The sequence below is a fragment of the Anarhichas minor genome, unplaced genomic scaffold (assembly GCF_050575085.1).
Source record: "Anarhichas minor isolate MPS153535 unplaced genomic scaffold, ASM5057508v1 ptg000010l, whole genome shotgun sequence".
NCBI classification, from domain to species: Eukaryota; Metazoa; Chordata; class Actinopteri; order Perciformes; family Anarhichadidae; genus Anarhichas; species Anarhichas minor.
In genome coordinates, this window is record NW_027466456.1 from 637,432 (window position 1) to 659,707 (window position 22,276).

Sequence of the window (22,276 nt, forward strand, 5' to 3'; positions counted from 1 at the left end):
AAGAGAGAAAGCTGCTTCACCTGGCAGCTCGTCTCCAGCAGCCTCCAGGTGGGTCAACACGTCTCCGTGTGGTTGTCCTCTCAGCTCTTCACCACACATCCTCTTCTCTCTCTCGCTGTAGCTCAGAGAGCTCAGAGAGCGGAGAAGCTCAGCTGGCAGTGAGTGTTTGTTGGTCAGCCCGGTGCCATCTGTTTTATACTCTGATCCTAAGACGGGCTCAGCACATTAGGGTTGTATTGGCAAGAGATCCCAAAGTGTGGCGGTAAACAGAGACGCGTGTTCATCTGCTCGAGGCTGAAGAGAGAGTTTCATAGAAGGTGTTGAGTCACACGCAGAGTACTAGTTTATTTAAAATCATCACCATGGACATTATTTGACAGTTCATATTTTTCTCTGACTTAAATATCCTTCTTTATTTATTATTATATATACTATATATATATATACATATATTATTATTTTTAAAATTCTTTTACAATTTCATTTATTTTCCGTCAACAACATCTTGCCACCACTTTGCACTCACCGTGACGGAAAGTAAAGTACTTTTACTCAAGTGCAGAGTATTGTAATTCTGTTATGCTACGTGATACTTCTACTCAACTACAGGGAAATATTGAAGATTAAAGATTAAAATATCACCTTGACCAGTTAAAACATGGAAATACTGCTCCCGTGTAGTACTGATCGATGTACTTTCACTGCGTTTACATTTACATCGGAAGTCGGAAATAGAAGCTGCTCATGACTGTGGTTCAACACAACAAGTCTGAAAAGTTATCAACAGTTAATATGAATGCATTATGCTTTATTCTGCAGATAGTTGGACAGTACTGAATGATTTAATGAGACAGTATCTGCTCGTGTTCACTGCTCTCTTGTTGCTCTTCTTCGTGTTTTGTCCTGCAATTAACACAATAAACTAAATAAAATGACTTAATGTGACACAAATGAGACAGAAGTGCTACTAAACTGTCCTACCACGGTATTATGTTTGGATTTCCTGGTTCGGTTTGATTCGGTTCTCCTGATTCTCCGACTTCAGGAGGCATTCTAGTTGAAATGACCGACTTTGTGTGTAACAGAGTATAAAGAGTAATACAGTAACAGTGAATGGGTCAGCAGCACACATAAGAGTTGTGCATCCTTTCTGTCCTCTTCACATGAATGTGAAGCTTTTAAGGGAATCTTTGGAGCACCGGATCCGGCTAAAGCCGCTGGGAGACACGGCTGTTAGACTGGGCCCAGTTACAGTCATGAGCTGCAGATGCTTGTCATGTTAGTAAAAAGTCTCCAGTCCCAGCATGCATTTTGTGTATATTTATGGACCAGGTGCCTCTTGTTCACACGTTTCCCCCCCTAACTCCCTCCCATCCGTGTTTAACGGCTGTGAAGGACGCTAACTGGCAGGACTGCACCTAATTAAAGATTTGTCCCTCGATGACGTCTCCCCTCAGGAGAGGTCATGTGGATCTCAGCGCTATGTGGCGTCATGCATCTCCCTGTTTCTGAGTGTCAAAGCTGGACCGGGGGGGGGGGGGGGCACCAGGAAGTCCTCCTGTAACAAGAGACAAACACACACTCTCTATTATGTAGTACGTGATGCGTTCAACGAGGCTTTGGTACCGCGGCCGTCTCACGCTTAAAGACGCTTTTCTTCTGTATTTGTTGATCAGCAATTTGTGTTGTATCAGAAAGTAAAATAAACTGTGTGTGTGTGTGTGTGTGTGTGTGTTCTGTCCCTACAAAGCTTTTTACTGGGTGTGTGTTTCAAGGATGAAGCCAGCAGAAGAGACGTTAAGGAGCTCCGAGCATGTCTCCCATTAGATGAAGTCGTTATTCCTTTTTTTCTGTATGTTTTCCTCTGCTGTTGATTAAGTCCTAGTGACAGAAAGAGGTTATTGTCCCATGTGTGTGTGTGTGTGTGTGTGTGTGTGTGTGTGTGTGGGGGGGGGGGCTGTAAAGGGCTGTTCTGTGAAGAAGGCGAGATGACCCAGATTAGGAGCTTTAATGTGTTAATTGCTCTGCAGTCAGTTGAGGGGAGTGAGATTAGGACAAAGTCCTGCTTTTTTTAATGTTATATAATCAGAAGGTGAATATGAAATAAAAATGACTATTTTTGGGAAGTGGTATGAAAAATGTCTAATCATGTGACCTGACCAACAGACAGCCGATTGGTCTGATGACCACAGGACGAGCTGGATGCAGCGGTGCAGTGAAAGGGCCCCGATGTCCCAGTGAGGAGGGGAACCATCCTCAGGTAGCCTGTGTGTGTGTGTGTGTGAGAGAAACAGAAGAAAAGCTATTAATAGCTATGTTTACATTGCAGGTGGAGATGTCCGATGACAGATCCACTTTTTATCATCAGCCGTCTCGACCCGACTTCGTCCCTCCTCCACGTAAGTCTCTCTCTGTCAACACTGGACCAGTTTTAAATAAAGTGTCCCACTAGAAACAGAGTCCAGGGTTAAAATAACAGCAAAGTTACCCTTTAACAGGAAAACATCCTCGTGTATCGTCTTTCCTCATCTGACGACATGATTATGAACAGATGAGATGTCTTTTAAGGAGCTGAGTAGATTTAAGTGGAACGTGGAGACTTCAGGTGGAAAGGGCTCCGTTAGAACATCACGCAGCTGCACAAAGGACTAATGGACATCTGACCATCTGACCATGTGTGTTTGTGAAGTCTTGTGATAATAAATAATCCTGTGGAGCTGAAGGACAGGGGTGAACAGAGCAGTGTGTGTGTGTGCGTGTAAGAATTTGAATAGATATATGTCTTTCTGCTGGCAGGTGTCTGCAGTGCCATCCAGGTGCTGTCAGTCTTTGGACTTCCTCTTGGTCTTTGTAGTGAATCAGATAGAGATCCAGGAAGGCTCCACATGCCGTATCTTCATCTTCAAAGGTTCCAAAATAGATGCGCCGGGTTTAGGCCCCCTTCTTACCCCCTCACACCCCCCATGTGAGCCCCATACTGCCCGGTGAACCCGTGCCAAAGCTGCTAATACAACCAAAATATCAAACATCCTGCCGACCGCAGCTTTGAACAGTCAACTCCGGCTTTGAAGTGTATTTGTGTAGCTTTTATCTAAGCCACTCCCCCTTTCTTTAAGTTATGGGCCCAGCCTGCTTTTGTGATGCAAATGTTAAAGATGATAAAAATAGCCTCTGGTATAAAAAAACAACAAAAGAAAATGCTGGGCCAGCATATTATGGGAGGAGAAATGTGCTGAACAGACTGAGCGTCGCGAACAGGGCAGAGGGAGAGAAGGGGGGGGGGGGGGGGGGGGGGGGGTTCTCTTCTTTCACTTTTTGATGTTTGTTATTCAGGTCACATTAGATACCAAAAACGTGTTTGATAGGTGCAGATTGTGAACCGTGTCATTGCAGGGTTGTTCTCATGTCATCTATCAGTGCAGCACAAGGTGAGCACAATGATGCTTTCTGCGGCCGGTTAGTGTCACTGTGTGTGTGAGTGTCCTTCTGTTTGGCTGCGATACCGAAGATCACGGAGCAGATGTGCAGTTCTTTATGAGCTGACCGCTCCATCACCAGACACCCTCAGATCACAGAACTACTGACCTCTACAGCTTTTATCATTCAAATCAAAACGAGGAACATCGGCATACTTAAATGGCTCTTAACCAGTCTCAGTTTAGTCCTGATCCTCTATATGACCTACATCAGTAAACGAGACCATCAGAGAGAAGATGCTCTATTTTTATTTTGGTATGCTTGTCATCTGTGCCACCGGGTCGGAGTCTGGTGACATCATACAGAAACTCCTTCAGCTCAGACTCCAGCCGGGCCTAGAGCAGAGACCGGTCCACCGTGGACAGACCCGGATCCTCCAGCAGAGACCGGTCCACCGTGGACAGACCCGGATCCTCCAGCAGAGACCGGTCCACCGTGAACAGACCCGGATCCTCCATCAGAGACCGGTCCACTGTGGACAGACCCGGATCCTCCAGCAGAGACCGGTCCACCGTGAACAGACCCGGATCCTCCAGCAGAGACCGGTCCACCGTGGACAGACCCAGATCCGGCTTCACCTGCAGCCTTGGACCTGCAGTCGGAGCTCCGGAGGGAGGAGGAGAGCTCAGCTCCTAGCAGCGTCGTCGTCGTCGTAGAGGAGGCTCCTCCTCCTCCTCCTCCTCCTCCTCCTCCTCCTCCTCCTCCTCTTCTCTGGGAGCCGACACCACGCTGCTGGAGACCCAGGACGTATTGCTGGACCCGCTGGAGGGAAGGGAGGCATGGGAGAACCAGAACCAGGACTGAGAGGGGCAGACTGTCAGACCCTGCTGCAGTAAAATGAGAGGTTTTCTAAAGAGACTCACTACCACTTTAGTCCACAGGGACCAACAGAATCAACACTAAAGAAAGTTCCTCGTAGTGACTGTGAAGTAACAATACGATTCAGGCTTTGTCATCATTTCAAAGAAAACTAATTTAATTACATCAGAAGTCTGCACTCAGTATTGATTTTTGAGTTTTGCAGTTGAGAAAGCCAGCCGTGTTCTTCTGTGAAGCGTTTGACCAGCAGCTAATGGCTTTGCTCTTCACAGGCGGCGAGGCAATGACAGGAAACTGTCACTGCAAGAGGAATTGTGCACATCAGGCCATGTGGATGGCTGCGTCTCAGAGTGCAGGAGGCAGGAGCCTTCACCTCGGCAGAGAAAAACTCAGAGCTCTGCCGAAGTGCAGAACGTCAGCATGTGGTTCAATGTGAAATATCAACTGCATCTAAAACCCTCCAGCCTGTCGCTCTGTGAAACATTATCACGAGAGAGAGAACAGCCACGCAAGCACAATCTGCAGCAATTAGCCCTCAGCCATTAGCTCTCTCATATGCTGCCAAGCATGGAACTCCAGCCCTCATCAAACACTCAGTAGAGATCACAACAGGTAGAAACAATTACTCACTCACGCTAACATTGATGGCATGTGTGTGGACGAGCTGGTGTTTACTTGCAGCGCATGGCTGTGTGTGTATGCAATATGCACGAAGGAGAATCACTTTTTAAGTCATAAATGTAGTATTTTCCACATAGTAATACTCTTGTTGTTATCTTTATGCAATGACTTAAAGCTACTACAAGGAACTTTCCTTTATCTGTGATGTTGGTGACCCCTGTGGATAAAACTGTGTCGTAAAGATCTGCAGCTGCCAGACTCCATTTAGAAAACCTTTAATTTTACTGCAGCGGGGTCTGTCTGTCTGCCAAGCTCGGTCCTGGTTCTCCCCATACCTCCCTTCCCTCCAGTGGGCCCAGCAATAAGGCCTGAGTCTCCAGCGGCGTGGTGTCGGTGTTGGCTCCTAGGAAGCTGGGGGTGAGCTCCAGGTCCTGCAGCTGAAGGTGGGACTCTGCTTCCAACGCTGCCGGTAAACGCAGTGGAACTTCCCACCGAAGTCGATGTACAGGTGGTCCTGGACCACGTGAAAGAACCTCCTGACCACCAGCTGTTCTGTGGCAAGTCCCATCTGGATCAGCAGGGACCAGCAGAGCAGCGGGGCTACGAGGAGCCGCTGCTGCCGGGAGCAGAGCTCTCCTCCTCCCGCCGGAGCTTCCAACTGCAGGTTGAAGCCGGATCTGGGTCCGTCCTCGTCGGGCTGGTCGCTGCCGGATCGATAACTAGTTCCTCACAGTAACGTTAATCTATCTGTTGTACGGATTCCTCATCACGCGTTTTGTTTTGCACGCAGCACACAGTTCCTGATGAACCACATTGTCTTTTACTTTGTTTTCTGGAAACAAATCGCCTGAATCCAGCCCTCCAGCACTACACTTGAGGCTTTTCTCTCTCTGACTGATGGAGCTTTATGTGTGTGTGTGTGTGTGTGTGTGTGTGTGTGTGTGTGTGTGAGTGTGTGTGTGTCTTCCCTCGGGTGTCCAGGGGTCTGAAGTATCAAAGGCCCTGCTGGGTCAGTCTTCCATAGAGAGCAGTTCAGGCCCTCTCAACTCTGTGGGACTCGTATTTGCAAAAGGAAAGGAAGATGTTCTACATTTCACTTACAAAGCAGAAGAGCCCCGCGCTCCTTTTTTTATATTCAAGCTTGAACTTCCAACAGCTCTTATTAGTCTTCCTCCTGTTTCAACCATTTTGTGTGTGTGTTCTGTATGCTGTTGAAAACTGCCCTGAGGCGCTCTCACGTTAGGGGTCTTTATGGGAAAAAGAAGGGGATGGTATCCAGATGTCAATGTATGTTTTTGCCTTGGCTCTTCAAAGGAATCTCTATGCGTGTGTGTGTGTGTGTGTGTGTGTGTGTGTGTGTGTACTCGATGCAGACTAAGTGTGTGATTCAGAACTGATTGTGTTGGTGGGACCATTAACTGTGCAGGCGAGCGTTTGACTCGTTGTGTTTTATTGACGGAGGAAAAGGAGTAGGACTTTTGTAGCCGAGACATTATGTGGATGATCTAATGTCTCTACTTTAAAAAGGAGTAGCAGCATGAATTATTAGGTCATGTTGTTGGGGATGTGTCTGAATGTGTTGCATGCGTTCCTGGTTTTTGTTCCACTTTATTAACGCTGACACATCGATCGTCCCACACTTAACGTGTCTCCCTAATATTTACATCCAACTGAAATGTATTTTTCTTTGTTGGACAAGAACTCTTTGTCGGTTAAAATGAGCTCTCTCTCATTCTGAATCGCATGTAGTTTGGATTTTTTAGAAAGTAAATTGAAAGGCAAACGATTGAAAATTCAGCGTATTTAAAACATGCAACAGCAACATTTAAATATCACTCATGCAACAATTACTATCTATTATGGGGCGCACGTCTGGCTGTTTGCTGCCCATATTTTTAATATGTCAAAAAGTAAAGCCAAGAATTGGTTGTCAATTTCCCAAAATGGCAACCCTCACTGTCGAGGCCTGATTTAGATTCACATGAGGTCACTGTCAGGAATGTGACTCACTAATCATGGCCTTGTCTTCTTCTCCATGCAGGTTCCCTTTACCGATCAGGACCCCGTCCTCCCTCCCGTCTTGCTCCCCTGGACAGGTGAGTCCATGAATTCATCATGTCCGAACCAGTCAGCAACCTCCGGTTCTGAAGAGCCAAACCGATGCTTCATGTGTTAAAGCTGCATTCTCTCTAGTGTCCACCAGGGGGCGACTCCTCTGGTTGTATAGAAGTCTATGAGAAAATGACTCTACTTCTCTCTTGATTTATTACCTCAGTAAACATTGTAAACATGAGTTTATGGTCTCAATCTCTAGTTTCAAGTCTTCTTCAATACAGCATGATGTTCATTTAGTACATTATGGTCCATTTAGAGTCAAACAGACCATAAAGCAGGGGATGACTTTAGGGGCGGGGCTACCTTGTGATTGACAGGTCTCTACCAGAGACGTATACGGCGTCTCTACGTCACTCCTCCTCAGTCCAGATATGGTCACTTCTGTTAATTGGCTGCAAAAAAACAAGATGGCGATAGCGAAATCGCAAAACTCGAATCGTCATAACGTCAGTCCACAAACCAATGGGTGACGTCCAATGACTCCACTTACTGGTCTGTAATGTAGTACATGTAATGTAATGTAGTGCAGATGATACTGTCAGGGAAACAGCACACTGATCTCTATTCAGGGAGGTCTGACTCAGGTGCAGGCAAACGAATTCAGCAAAACTGTGAGAAGAAAAAACATTAGTCATAGACTGGAGCGGAGATCATTAATAAACGGCGCATTAGTGCTGAAGATATAAAGCAGGATAAACGCTGTTGGAAGCTGATTGCTGAGGCAGACCCAGTGGCTCTAATCTGACACCAGAGGACGACCCGTCCTCCGTCATTAGTACTTTTCATTCTGAGTTTTTATCGCCGTGCTCTGTTGCCGGTTCTCGCTGCCGGACCGATGGCCAAATAAGGTTTAAACCAAGAAGGCAACCTTATTTGTGCCTGTTTATCAGTATCACCAAGGGCCCCCCCACAACCCTCTTCCGCTCCGTGTCACAAACCCGTCTGCAAACTCCCACATTTCAGCCGTAACTTACACTCTTTGCATCACAAGTGGGCCACGTCGGACCCCCGGCTCTCCTGCCTTGTCTAACTGGGCCCTGAATGCAGCTCCACTCCGGTTTTGTTTGGATGTCGTTCCCGTCTCTCCGTCTTTCTCTCTTTCACTTCCTGTCCCTTCATCATCATTCTCTTTTCTCGGTCCTTCTCTTTCCCCTGTCTACTAATTTGCCGTGTCCGTGCGCGCCTGAATTCACTCTGTCCTAAATGATGGATTTTCTCACATCTCGGTCCATCCGCCAAAAATCCTCACATCCTTCAGGGACTTACTGTTCCTGTGAACTCTGCCAGCCATCTCTCCCGAACGCTTTATGAATCATTTCCTTTTCAACTTTTCTCCAACACACACACACACACACACACGTGTAGTGTTGGCTCAGATAGCAGCTGCCTCTATCTGCTGCTGCTCAGCCTCTCTCCCTTGGGGATATTAGGAACAGCAGGTATTCCTGGCCTGGTCTGGGCGCTGGCTCCCCACGCTGTGTGCAGGGCCAAAGGCCCAGAGGGGCGCCCAGCGTCCAGATTTAGCATTTGAATGAGAGTCGTGCCAATTTCCCAATGATGTGCCTTTAAAGGGAGATTAGTGGTATCGTTTCTGCTGCTGAAATTCAGTCTGAATCTGTATTTGTCGAATGAAAAGAAAAATTGAATGCAATCATCATTGAGGAGAAAAATAAAGCACAGCTGAACAAGTCGAACCAGAGAAAATACTAGATGTTTTTACATTTCAGGGGAAGTAATTGTATTTCGCTTTAGTAGTGACACAAACACAGGAAGTGTTGAATGGCAGTTGGAGAGGATTCAAGGCAGTCTGAAAATCTAGATTTGGACACGTTGACCACTAGTGTTGGTGGATTTTACAATGTGGTTCGGTGGGGAGCTCCAGACACACACAGTGAGAGAGGGACGGATCAGTTATCATACAAGTTTTGGAAAGTGTCTAAATCTGGGTGATAACAACTTACAAGCTCTCACGTCAAAATGTCGAGGGTGATCATAAAAACCGGTATCTGGAGTATCTAACCACAAACTGGGAACTAAGTCAGTTTTTTTAGGGCTGTCAAGATCAGAAAACACGTGATTCAACAAGCCAATCAGATTTGGCTCCCCTTCTTACGTCATGTCATTAGACTATTCCGCCCCTCATCTGACTTTCTCTCACTGTTTGAGGACTACCTTTGTAAAGGTAAACCATATTTTTCTCTCAAGCCAATCAGAGCAGATCGGCTTTTTTTTTTTTTTCTTTTTTTCTTAAAGAGACAGGCGCTAAAATGGAGCATATCAGAGTGAATACAGGTACATTCAGACAGACGAGAAGGAGAAATTATGTGTTTTTTGGACATTATACACGTTCTAGTAGAAACCCAAAGTACCTGTATGAACCTGTATGAAAATGAGCATGATGTGTCCACTAAATAAAGAAAAAGGCTTCCAAGCTGAAAGCCCACATGCAGGAAACAGACAGTAAGCAAATCCACAAAGGCCGGTCACAAGAAATAGACTAGAAACTCAAAACACAAGGAGAAAAACATCACAGTCACTTCTGAAAAACCGGTGAAACACTTCTCACTAAAAGCAACAGCTAACTGACAATGAAGCACACGGACTGAACACACGAGGAGAGCAGCGTGATTAAACACAGGTGGAACAAACAGACGATCACAAAGGCAGGAAGTAAAACCCATCATGTTGTATTGAAGAAGACTTGAAACTAGAGATTGAGACCATAAACTCATGTTTACAATGTTTACTGAGGTAATAAATCAAGAGAGAAGTAGAGTCATTTTCTCATAGACTTCTATACAACCAGAGGAGTCGCCCCCTGGTGGACACTAGATAGAATGCAGCTTTAACACATGAAGCATCGGCTTCACTCGGCAGAACCAGAAGTTGCAGCCTGGTCCTTTAGGCCTCCCTCCAAAGCCACTCCCCAAAAACTATCATAATGAACGTAAAAAACAAAGATGGCTGTACTCATAGCTGTTAAGATAGCAGCTTGTGAAAGACAAAATGAGTCCACGGGCAGAATGTAATCAGGAAGGTAGACCAATTGGACGGGCTTATTACAGGCAACAGACACAGATTATGGATTTTTGTTATTGATTGCTGTCAGTATGTAGTCAGAATTTTTACATTACTTTCACTGTTTTTGAAGACTCCACCTTTGAGTTACTACGAGCAAACACGAACACGTTCGGCTGAAAGTCACCAGTTGACACGGTGACTCGTTGAACTGAAGCACCTGTTCTGACAACGAGCATGCAACAACCGGACATTTTGATACTTGCTAACTCGTCTGGATGACGGGGGGCAAAAAGCCCACATTTAGTTGCAAACGTGCATATTTTTGATGACGTCAGCTATAAACGGGTCTATTGCCTGTTAAAGGAACTTGTGGTGCATTTCAGTGTCATGCCAGCAGCCACGTGCTCATTCCTCCATTCACAAACAAGCCTCTCCACATCTCTGTTACAGCAACATCAGAAATAGTAGAGAGAGAAAACTGCTGACGTAGCACAATGAATGACGGACCTGCTCAATACGGGGTTAATGGCTCACACCTGGTGGGAAGCTATCCCATTGGCCGAGCTTCATACACACCTTCTGCACACTCGGAAGCTTTCAATTGGAAGCGGGTGTTGGTTCCATCCAGATAGTAGCAGCAGAACTCCCTCCATGCGTTCCTCATGGGTTGGCGAGCACAGCGCTCCGACAAAGAGCCAGTCACTTCAAACACTCAGAACACACAGCTGTCCATTCGGAAAAGTGCTTTGATCATGAAGACCAGTTTCATTGTTTGATCTGTAACTTTGATTGCTCCGTTTCATTTCACAATCTCAACTGGCAATACATGTCAGGAGTTTATATTCAACGAGGAGAGAAATACTATAAAAGATTGACTTCACATGTTGCCACAAATAGAACAAACTGCACTATTTCAATAAAATCTGCATGTTGTAAACTGATTGTGGGGTCATAGGGAGGTTTTATGTGTGACTTGACTTGAGAGTATGTTCTCTGTTTGTTTTATCTTCAGTGGAAACTCTAAAGGCTTTGATGACCTCTTAACTTCACTGCACCAACGTTCATCAGGTACATGTCTACTTCTACAAGTACAGAGTGTATAATGTTTCATAATAATCTTCTGCACATACTACACCATGATGATGACGTTTCTGCAAACCACATACGTTGAATGTGGAAGCTTTTGCATTTTGGTCAGAGCAAGTGACGTATGAGCATATCGAGCAACTGTTATTGAAAGTCACATGTAATAACGGGGAAACAAGTGAGGAAGTCCTCTAAAAGCAGATGGGAGGGGAGGGGAGGTGGACGCAACAAACAAACCTAGGACTTTCACCCAGGAGACAGCTGTTTGTGTCCTGTGTGAAACCAAAAGTTAACATTGAAGTTACCACGCTACGTTGTCACGCTACGTTGTCACGCTACGTTGTACCGCTACGTTGTACCGCTACGTTGTACCGCTACGTTGTACCGCTACGTTGTACCGCTACGTTGTACCGCTACGTTGTACCGCTACGTTGTACCGCTACGTTGTCACGCTACGTTGTCACGCTACGTTGTCACGCTACGTTGTCACGCTACGTTGTCACGCTACGTTGTCACGCTACGTTGTCACGCTACGTTGTCACGCTACGTTGTCACGCTACGTTTCTACAAGCGTGATACAAGGCTGATATGAAATAATCCACAAAACTTATTTTTGGTGCAGAAACTTTGACATTCTACGCCTCCTGTAGTTTGCAGAAACATACGATGCAAACATTTTTTCTGCCGACTGGATTGTGACCTTAGATACAGCCTATCAATCAAGATGGAAGAGGAGTGTTGCTCCTCGGTTTTCTGGCTCTGTTGATGGATTCCTTGAGTCAGTCGCTCTGGGAATTTACTGACTTCACACTTTCAACTGTTTGAATCCAGAAACATTTCAATAAGGACTAGGATATGTGATTTGGATCTAAAAACCTGCAAGTCTTTTAGAAAGATCAATTCACAGCCTTTTGAAGGTTGGCTTTGATTATTTTTAGGACAGCTTTTTATACATATTTTATTTTAGTACCTGCCCTATATATATATTCAGTTTGAACTTCCAGTGAGTTTATGTCCTGAATATGATAGCAAGTTGCCATTAGAGGTAACATTAAGTATTGTTTTTGAAGAAGTTCAACAGAAAATGGTGCTGCTCTGAACGCTTAGTTTACGTATCGAGGACATGAAACTGTCCGATGCTGTGTTTGGTCCTCTCTAGTCAGCTGTGTGGCTCTCTGTTTAGGTGCATCATCCTTAACCCCGAGGAGTATGGCCTCCAACGCTGGCCAGAGCTGGACCCGTGACAGAGACAGATCCAGAGATCACGGCCGTTGTGATGGACACGCTAGCAGAGGAAGAGATAGAGACAGGGGGAGCTGTTCCTCCTCACACAGGTGAGTCTCAGTGACTTGAAGTGAACCCCTTTGGTCAGTTAATTTAATGAAGGTCATCCTCAAGTCTGTTTCCCTTTTGTGCACCATGTTGATCAAGCACCAGACACACGCACCCTGTTCCATCAGGAAACATGCAAATGTCTGCTGAGCAGCTGTGGCCTTCTGGCCCGGGCAACATATAGTGTGTTGGTTCTGGTCCAGACATCCAGTCGGTTCTGGGCTCCTTCAATATGTGTGCGTTTGCAGCCAGTTTCTCCCTCTTTGTCTCACACACGAGTGAGATTAGCTGTAGAGTGATTGAAAGCGTCAAAGAAAAGACAAAAACAGAACAAAGAGTGAGGATGTGGTAACGGTCTGTTTGCCAGGTGAGGCGGGAGATGAGGGCGGAGTCTTTCGTTGGTGTCGGTGCTGGGTGATATTTAAGCACGACTGTATAGTGGTACGTGATGGTAGTTTCTGCAGGAGGCGGATTTTTTGCACCCGTAAATCCATTGTTGTTAATGTAGATACGCGAAAAGCGAGAGTTGGGGTGCTCGAGTGTTTCCCAAGCGCCTGTTTTTCAGGGCCTGACGGCTGAGCCTCGGGATAAAAGTAGTTCAACTTTTGGAACGCTGAGCCGCATAACATGTGACGAGGGACAACCAATCACAGCTGGCAGATTCTATTTCTGTCTTCCGTAAATATCCGTCTACGGCAAATGCGTAGAGGTGAAGTTAATCACTTTAGTACAGGACAACCCGGCGCTTTAATATCTGTCCCACGGACTATTTTACTTGTTTCATTCTCGCCATACAAGGACTTCACTACATCCTGGTTAAAGGTGTTTCCACGCGTTTTAAGAGGCAACATGTGAGCGTCCCCTTATACCGACTGGCTCAAGAAGCAGAAAACCAAATGTTCCAAATGTGGACGGAAAAAAAAATGGATTAGAAAATATTTGGCTTGTACCAACTGCAGCCTGCATCAGTTTTGTGTGTCTCTGTAAAGTCACTGAGTGTTCTTAGTGTCCGGGATTGGTTCCTCTCATATCACCCCCCCCCCCCCCCCCCCCCCCCCCAGCTGATAGCTGTGATATAAACAGTGATGACGAAGAAATTCACACTATTGCAAAAGACTATTGTGACCAAAATCAAGACTTTTTGCAAGGTCAGGAGAACTTATCGCCAGTATGTACAGAAATAGTTTTATTTGATTATTATAATTTTTTGTTCTGGTGCAGCGAGATTACAGAATAACTCGCTGTATTTGCCAAGAAATAATTCATGGTATGCTCCGCTGCGTGGAGCTGGAGTCCTTCCTGCCTGCGGCTCAGGGTTGATAAGAGCCGATCTGATATCCAAACCTCACATAGTGCCCCACTACCCCACAGTCTGACAGTGTTCCTGAGCTGAAACACTCACATGCATGCACAAGCCAAGTCGTGCCCTACATTGTCTCTGCACACTCAGTGTTGACCGTTTGCCAGATGTCTATTCCATTTTCATCAATTTAGGCAGCTGCCAACTAGAATACACGCAGGCACAACTTCCCTCCTCACATCCTCCTCAGCTGACCTGAAGCTCATACTGTATGGAAGGATGAGTGTGACACTACAACACAATGCCATTGAACGCTTCTACAAACCACGGCAATGTTGAATGACAACGTTTCTGGATTCGGTCAGAGCAAGTGACGCAGTACAGCGAAATAACTGTTAACGGGTATAAAGAGCAAATCCACAAAGGGCGATTGATATTTATTATGTTATTACATTAAGTTATGTTACTGTGTTTGGTTACGTTGTCGAGCTACGTTGTCGCGATGAAAAGTTGCGACTTTGCTTTGCGATGTTTTTTTGAATATTGTGTTGCAATACGTTACGATGTATAACAACGCGTTACGATGTTATACAAACCATAATCTTTCTTTCTAACCAAGTAGTTTTGTTGCCTAAACCAATCATTTCACAACGTTAACCACATAGCATTGTGTGGTTCTGCCAGCGTGATACGACTTTGGTATTAAACGTATTAATATTTTTGGTTCAGAAACATAAAATTCCAACATTTCTTCTGCTGACTGAGTCGACACGTTTCATATTCCTGCTGTTGCCATTGACCGAGACACTGGCATCACATCAGAAGTTTATTTTCCCTTAATAGTCACAGCTACAAATGCACTCAGTACAGCTGATATCTTTCCTATTATTTCAGTCTGTGTGCGGTTGCAAAAGCTGTGATGTTGTTGACAACAATGGATTTGAAAGTCTTGTGGGTCAAATGAGGGAAGTGGGACGTGGGGACATCTGGGAGTCTGTAGGCGAACTGAAGTAGACAGGAAGCTGTGGAATCACATGTGTGAGACAGACACACACAGAACGCTCAGGAGATTCAGATATTCATCAGACCGATGGATCTGTTCTATTCCTGTCGTCAGACTGTGCCGCTCACACTTCGGTTGATGTGTGTTGCCCTCCATTCTGGTCACATGATCAGGCGTCGCATGATCAGGCGCACGCACACACACACACACACACACACACACACACACACGCTCACACACACGCTCACACACACGCTCACATGTACAGGTTATGTGTTACATTGATTTATGACTCTGCTCTGAGCTATTTTTAGACTGGAACCGGAGGGATTCATTGTTAGTGTGAAAGAGAGAAACAGATGGAGCCCTCCACTGCTTTGTTGTTTTCCCTCTTACTGATCATTGGTGAGGTAGAATTTTGAAACCAAAGAGTCTCTAAAACACAAAGTTTTACACACTTTGTTTTCTGCATTCTGGTGATTTTTAAAGAATGAAAATATCTAAATAGTAAGTACACTGGGACAGCATTTAGTTTAATCTCAAACACCTTTAATTTGAATTCTCAGCAAAGAATACAATGAAAAACGTGAGTCTCCCAGTTTGGTTGAATGTTGTATTTGCTGATGTAGAAGCTGAGTCACAGAGAGTGAGAGGAATGGCCGCCCTGGAGGCCTCAGCTACTGGTTATCAGCTGTGGCTGTGACCGCCACCGCTAATAGATTCCATGAGCTTAACACTCACATGTGTTCATCCAGTGGGCGATGAACTGTGTTTCTCCCCCCTCCCCCTCCGACCGTTCCAGTGGACGCACAGGTTTATCATCCAGACATCTCTGGATGATAACCGCCATCTTCTCTTTCACGGCACCACAATTGATCCACTTTCTTACATACGGCATCGCACACACACACACGCGCGCGCTCCAAAAGATGTGAATTTAATTTAAAAACCTTCTGCTTCGTTTGATCACTGGTCTTCTGCACACATTAGTAAGTTCACTGGAAGATAATGGAGTGGAGGAGCCCCGGTGTGACGAGGGAATTAAAATGATAATTGTCTTCCTGCTTAAACGTGGCCTAAAAGGCTTCATTAGAAAGTGCTGTCGGGCTAGTTTCCGTGTTAACAAAGAGTTTAGCTGACTGAATGTGACACAGGAAGTGATGACTGAAGAAAAGGCCGCTGTGACACAATGCAACGGAACCAAATTAGAGCGTTGTTAATTAAAAAGCGTTTTCACAGCCTCAAACTATAACTTGCGCCGGTCAATAATAACGTTTTCAGTTTGCATTAAAGCACAATGGAGTGACTCCTTTTCCTAGCTGGAGACGTTTGTTACACTTTCAGACGTCTGGCCTGTGGTTTTGAAAGAGAATCCTCGTGATTTGGAGCAGCAGCAGGTTTTTGTTTCAGGTCCAAAAGGCCTCTTTGCTTCAGTAGAACCTGCCTTTTTACTTGATTCTCCTCGGCTGTTTCTGTGCCTGGTGACACTTTCTTTCCCGTTCTTCAGGCTCTGACTCGAGGCCTGTGTTTTCTTCCACAGACATCTGGTTTTATTTCTCCCTCTAGCACACGTACTTAGCCCTTAATGTGACTTACTTTTTGTCTTTCTGACTTAACTTCATCCATGAAACTCTTTTCTTTGCAGAGCCAATGTCGGAGTCTGTACCGGATCAGTTCTGGTGGTCCTTCAGAAGTGCTTGCTTGTCCTCGCATTTGACATTTATTCAACAGTTCTCTCTTATAGCTTCCACACATCCTTCTGTATTCGTTACTTCTGTGTCTCATCACTAACAGCCTTTAGAACGTGCTCACCTGCTGGCTTTGTTCTGGAGGTTAAAGCTCTCTGCTGCTCACCGCTAATCTTCTCACACAAACTGCTGCACTTTCTATTCCTTTGTAGGTTTAAATTGACACAAGCCCCAAATTTCGTTTGATTTTCCACTCACCCTTCGACGGTAATAATATATCTCTGTTCTGTCTGGAACAAACCGATTGGCGGCACCATCATGGTTCCATCAATAACCGGATTAAATGGACGTCCATTTGGCCGAATCTACGATCCTCACTAACCCAGGAGGAGTTTGGAGGGTCGCCGTCCAAGGACAAACCAGGTCTCACACCCAAGTACGACAGCCTTGTCAGTGACCCCCCCCCGAGTCCAAAGCAGCCTTTAGCGTCTGAATGGGGGGGCTGTTATTCGGAAACCCCAATAGTTTGAAAAATGTCTCATTGGACTGAAAAGCCTGTTATCCTGAAAACAAACGCTCATTGTTCCAAAATTACAAACTCTCTGTGCAACAAACAGAATCACATGGTTCATTATCATGCAGAGTGACGTCATTGTTTTCCTGCCATGGCAAAGGGATGACCCGCCCTACTCTGCGTCTGGTAGGCTCACCCTGTCAAACTCGTTCTTCTCCAGGTGTGGGACCCTGTTTGTGACACTAAAATAAAGATTTAGTATTTAGTGTTTGGTCTCTTCAACAAACAACACGGCGTCTTCACATCCAACTGGCTTCTGATGCACATTTAGAGAAACACAAAACAGGGCTAAGTGGGATTAACTGTGCTGGTGCGTTTAGACACATTGCATCATGGGACGTGTCCGAGTTACCAAACGAGGTCACATTAGTCGAATCTACATATTAATCGGCTCCAATATGTAAATGTAAAGCGTGATTATCACAGAGTAGGAACAGAGTAGAACAGGAGAGAGACGGTAATGAAGCGTTTATTCTATCATCTTTGAGAGAACTAACTTTTTTCTGGACAGAAAAGCTGAACCTAAAGTTCTGCCACACTGGCACCGTTGTGTTTCTTCTGGCATCTCAAACCGTAACGAAGCCAAAACAACATCATCCTGCTCCTCCGGTTATTAGACGTTTCCTTCTACCCCTCCTTTTTACTCCTTTCATCTTAATTGTGCCGATCATAAATTGCACGGCTCCCTGAATCTCCTTCAGACAGAATTACACCGCGACAGGCGTTTTGATCAAATCTGCCGACGAATAAAAACCCTAAAATGTGAAAACAGATCCCGAGGCTTCCCGTGCTACGTTTCCCTCCTCCAGCACGGCCTCCTTGGGAAGCATCTGACTAAAGCTAATGGCTCTGAGCAAGAACAAATGTGGGCCTTGGGTCCTAATCCCCCGCCGCTAACACAAGAGCTGTCTCCAAATATTGAATATATGCAGCTTTGTACTTGCAACTGCTCTGGCCCTAAAGGCTCTTCCTATCTCTCTGCTGAGCGAGTGGGATGGTAATAATTACTGCAGCCGTGTGTGAGCCGTTCTTCGCCTTCGCTCTGCAGTTTCTGCACTTTTCCTGTGAAGTCTTCTGGAGCCAGATGATACTTTTATGGAGGCAGAGAAAAAATAGTCTTCAGCGTGAAGACTCTTCTAAAAGGTCAGGGTGATTATTCTAAAGCTGCAAGCTGTGCCAAGGTGGAACTGTAAACGTGTAGAAGACACTAGAGATTCCCCTTCAGCACACGTTGAGCTCTTTCTCTTGAATCCAACAAACAAGTGTCATCTGTACTCAGTGTTTCTCTGTCTCGACTTATAACGACCAGCCGATCTGAAGTAGCAGTAAACTGCTGCTTGATTTGGACTAAACAAGAACTAACATGGAGGAAACGTCTCCGGGACGAATAAACACACCAGCTTACTGTGTTGTGGAGGTCAAAGCTCTGCTCTTGTTTGTTTCTCACACACTCCGCCGATGTTTTCTTCTCTTTTGTAGCTTTAAATTGACCTGAGTCCCCAATTTCGTTTCGATTATACGCTCACCCTCCTTCGGAAATAATATATCTTTGTTGTGTCCGGAGCTAACTGATTGCCGCCGGTGTCTCTACACGATCACGGTTCCATCAATGACTTCATTGAATTGGAGGTCGTCAAACCAAAGAGAAAACAAACGGTGACAGAGAGGTGAAACTTGTTTTGGTGTCGATCAGTCTTCGTCCTTTCTACCATCCAGCTGCATTCACGTATATGATCCGAGGGCAACGGGACAAGACTTTGGCAACGGAAGAGTTCTGTTTTGCGTTTGTAATTGGAGTAATATTGACCACTGATGTTTGATCAGCCTTCAGTTGAATGCAGGTAAACAGTCCGTCTGCTTTTTATTGGCTTAATGAATCTCACGTCTGAAGTTGCTAATTGGACTGTCAACAACGAGTAGCGCACATAGATTAAAGTCTTGACTCCAGTTTCTGCTGGATCCACCGGAACCATCACCATGTTGTCGTGTTTTTTCGCAGCCAGTGAACGGAAGTTACCAAATTTGGATTAAGGAGGAGTGACGTAGAGACGCCGTATACGTCTCTGGTAGAGACCTGTCAATCACTGTGTAGCCCCGCCCTAAAGCATCCCCTGCTTTATGGTCTGTTTGACTCTAAATGGACCATAATGTACTAAATGAACATCATGCTGTATTGAAGAAGACTTGAAACTAGAGATTGAGACCATAAACTCATGTTTACAATGTTTACTGAGGTAATAAATCAAGAGAGAAGTAGAGTCATTTTCTCATAGACTTCTATACAACCAGAGGAGTCGCCCCCTGGTGGACACTAGAGAGAATGCAGCTTTAAGACACTTCAGTATTGACTTCACTCGGCAGAACTGGAGGTTTCTGCCTGTAAACGACCTGATGTCTCTACATACATCTCGCCTCTGATGAGTTTCTAAAGTGATCGACTGTGTTGTTGCTTTCAGACCTGGGGCGGTTTTAAGACTTCACGTTATCGGGGGTTAGCTTGTGGACAGCATCCTATCAAAGCACAAGCAAAGCTGTCCGTGCTGGAAATAAAGAGATTTTACTGAGAGACTCTACATTGTAGAGTCTACAATATATAAAAGGATATCTCTTTAGTCTGAATTCCTCTTCATTTCACTTTGTAGTATTGGAATGGTGCCAAAAGAGGCAGCTAGTTATATTGTAAAGATGTGTCAGTTCCCTAACAAGGTCACATTAGTAGCACATTAGTAGAATCTACATATTAATTAGATCTAATGTGTAAATATGAAACGTGGTCATCACAGCCTCAGATCTGACTTGGTTGTGATGAAACCAGTTGTTTGCGGATCGTCGGCTTTAATCCTCGTTATGTAGGAGACGACGTTCATCCTCTCTGAGCTGTTAGTCTGAACAGTTTACGTCCAGTAACTGTTCAACATGTCAATGATGAACTGAGTGCAGCAGTGGGAACGAGTGGGACGACACAGTCACACTGTAACAGACCTTCAGAGGAGGCAGCTTCTGCTAATGTTTTTGACTGAAAATGTTTTCAGAGGTCATGTGAGAGAGCAGAGCTGAGAGTAATGACTGATGGTGTTGTAGTCTCACAGGACTGCAGCTCCTACAGTGATGGGTGTTGTAGTCTCACAGAGCTGCAGCTCCTACAGTGATGGTGTTGTAGTCTCACAGGACTGCAGCTCCTACAGTGAATAATCAATTTACTTTAGCTTAGAGGATACTGCAGCATGCCTGTTTGAGTTTAATGTACAGTAAAGGGCAAGCGGTGACACTAGAGTTTGGCTCTTTGTTACTCTGGGACAGAGGGTGGGGGGGGGACTACGAGCTCTTTCTCCCCTTTCTATTATTTACCCATGAAAAAAAGCCTCCAGTTTCATCAGTAGCAAATGCAAAACTAAAAATCCCTGCAATGTGTAATATTTTTCAGCGGCAGAGACGCCGCAGAGCAAAGACACAAACGCTACGGGTTTGAAAGATTTGGTGGAGAAAGAGAAGAACGCCACGGAGAGAGGAGCCACGGAGAGAGGAGCCACGGAGAGAGGAGCCACGGAGAGAGGAGCCACGGAGAGAGGAGCCACGGAGAGAGGAGCCACGGAGAGAGGAGCCACGGAGAGAGGAGCCACGGAGACGATGGCGGAGAGAGGCAGAAATCCTCCAGCAGGTTTAACAGAGAAACACTCGACGGACTGCTGGGCACCGACATGTTTAACACTCCACCAGCTCTGCTACACAGGAGCAACACACTTACTTAACTTTAGAACACTCCTACAGGGACATACATGAAATATGACCTCATTGACCGTCCTAAGCAGACACTTCGACACCAACAGTAGAAGCTAAGGATCGAACAGCAAACCTCGTAGTTGATCCGCTCTACCCACAGCCGCCATTTTGTGTCTCTTTGTGGTTGTTTTTCCCTATTTGATTGTAGTTGTGTTTCTTTGTAGTAATTTTGTGTCTCTTCGTAGTTGTTTTGTCTCTTTGTAGTCGTTTTGTGTCTCTCTGTTGTCTTTTTGTGTCTCTTTTTATCAGTTTCAGCTCTTTGTAATCATTTTGCATCTCGTTGTAGTTGTTTTATGTCTCTTTGTGGTTATTTTGCATCTCTTTGTAGTTGTTTTATGTCTCTTTGTGGTTATTTTGCATCTCTTTGTAGTCGTTTTATGTCTCTTTGTGGTCATTTTGCGTCTCTTTGTAGTCGTTTTATGTCTCTTTGTGGTCATTTTGTGTCTCTTCCTGGTCGGTACGCGTCTCTTTCAGTGACATTTTGCAAGCCCCCGACACTTAGTGCCCAGTTGTCCCGATCAGTAATCCATCCATGCACACACTCACAGTCTTCATGAAAGACAGAATGAAAGACGACAGAATTATCACGTGATTGTCTTCTATGTCCTCAACAGCAGCAGCAGGAAGAGGAGGGACAGTGCTGAGGACAGAGACAGTCAGAGTAAACACAAAAAGAAATAAGAAGGACAAGAAGACCAACAAGATGTTCTGTGTTGACCAAGAGAGGAAGTTAAAATACGACTGACTGTCAGTCTCTCAATCTATTTCATGAGACCTGCCCTGTGGCATCTTGCAGTGTGTTTCATCAGAAAGTGTGAGTTTTATTGGAGAAGCGAAGGAGAAAATGTTTATGTTGCATCAGTTTCAGTGTATTAAAGTAAGAGTTTCCTCCCACAACTCTCTTTTTCAAATGACTTTATTGATCATTTAACCAAATGTACCGTCAGATATACTACACAGGCCGAAGCGTGACAGACAGAACCGCAGCAGACGGGCCTCAGACCGTCCGCCGACACACAGAAACCAAGTCAGTTATTTTTTCTTCTTAAAAGTAAGAAAATGAGTAAGGCCTCCACAATGTCACCTAATTCAATATTTTTTTAACATGTTATGAACACATTGATCTTTTATTTTTTTTATATATATCTTATTGCCAGTGGTTGGATAATTTAGCCATTGCTTCTGAAAACAGAGAGAAAGCTCAACACAGACGACTACTTGGCAACGTGTCGTGATGAAGATGACAACCACTGTCAGTACAAACAGGATGGAGCCTACGTTCAAAGGCCAAACCACAAACAAACCAAAAGAAACGTATTACAAGTGCTTGGATCAGTACCTTTTTTAGGTTTTTTTTAGACACCCAACATTTACAGTAAAGAAATGTGAGTCCAACTTAACGCATACCCTAATATATAACTACTGGAATTGGCAACGTGTTGTGTCTCCTCCTCGATCCA

The 22,276-nt window shown here is 45.1% G+C and overlaps 1 long non-coding RNA gene across 1 annotated transcript; it reads left to right on the top strand.

Annotated features, from left to right (window-relative positions):
• The first annotated feature begins 11,064 nt into the window (after positions 1-11,064).
• Positions 11,065-20,559, top strand: LOC142946893 (uncharacterized). Its single transcript, XR_012953154.1, has 3 exons — positions 11,065-11,121; positions 12,323-12,473; positions 20,461-20,559. It is a non-coding gene; the product is annotated as an uncharacterized LOC142946893 (long non-coding RNA).
• The last annotated feature ends 1,717 nt before the right edge of the window (positions 20,560-22,276 follow it).